The 1,002-nt window shown below is 59.7% G+C and overlaps 1 protein-coding gene across 1 annotated transcript in view; it reads left to right on the forward strand.

Annotated features, from left to right (window-relative positions):
- Positions 1 to 1,002, forward strand: part of PBX3 (pre-B-cell leukemia homeobox 3) — a 90,034-nt gene that overhangs the window by 67,867 nt on the left and 21,165 nt on the right.

Genomic DNA, 1,002 nt, shown 5'->3' on the forward strand with positions numbered 1-1,002 from the left:
GCCTGCCACTATGGATAGGAAATATGGAAGTCATGGTTCAGGCAGACACTGGCACTGGGTGTCCTTTTTGGAGTGACGAGTGTGCTGCAGAGACCCGTGGGTTTACGTTCACTGCTAGGACCTGGTGACCTGCCACATTTGCCACGCTGGTGGCACCGGGAAGAGCTGCCGCGTGCTGCCGGCTGGGGCTGGGCGCAGCGTGGCTCCTGCCCGTGGGGTGGGGGCTGCACTGCCCCCGCTGCCCTGTAATCTGCGGGAGAGACCGCTCTGCCTCCTCTCTTCTCTGTTTTTGCAATGAACAATGGCATCAAAGGAGACGGGGGAGGGAAGAATGGCACGAGCCACGCTGGTGGCACCGGGAAGAGCTGCCGCGTGCTGCCGGCTGGGGCTGGGCGCAGCGTGGCTCCTGCCCGTGGGGTGGGGGCTGCACTGCCCCCGCTGCCCTGTAATCTGCGGGAGAGACCGCTCTGCCTCCTCTCTTCTCTGTTTTTGCAATGAACAATGGCATCAAAGGAGACGGGGGAGGGAAGAATGGCACGAGACCCCTGGCCCTCGCAAGCCTCAAGCGATGTCTTCATTTTCCCCTCCCAGAGGTGTCCTAATAAAGCTTTTAAACCCTGAGCCTAATCAGCTCAGCGAACCTCATCAGCCGGTGGTTTCCCGAGCTGAGCCGGGGAAGTCCTGCACTTGCCCCCAGCGCATCATGGCAAAACGTCGGGCTGTACAGACCAAAACCACAAAAGAGATGTGGAGGCAGTGATAAAACCACTGGGAACCACGAGGTTGAGGAGACGCGTGCACCGTGCTGCCCAGCTCCTTCCCCAGCCCCGCGCGCTGCCTTGGCACGCTGCCCCTCCCTGCCTCGGCGGCGTCACGCGAGGCCCGGCTGCCTTGATAACTCTTTATTTTAGTTTCCCTTTTTTTATGCTTGAAGACCCTCTGAAAGGTTTCTGGCTACTTTTGTTTGCTTCTTTCTGCCAGCGGGAACAAAGGCATGGTCAG

Source organism: Charadrius vociferus, unplaced genomic scaffold (assembly GCF_000708025.1).
Source record: "Charadrius vociferus isolate BGI_N301 unplaced genomic scaffold, ASM70802v2 scaffold549, whole genome shotgun sequence".
In the NCBI taxonomy this organism is placed as follows: domain Eukaryota; kingdom Metazoa; phylum Chordata; class Aves; order Charadriiformes; family Charadriidae; genus Charadrius; species Charadrius vociferus.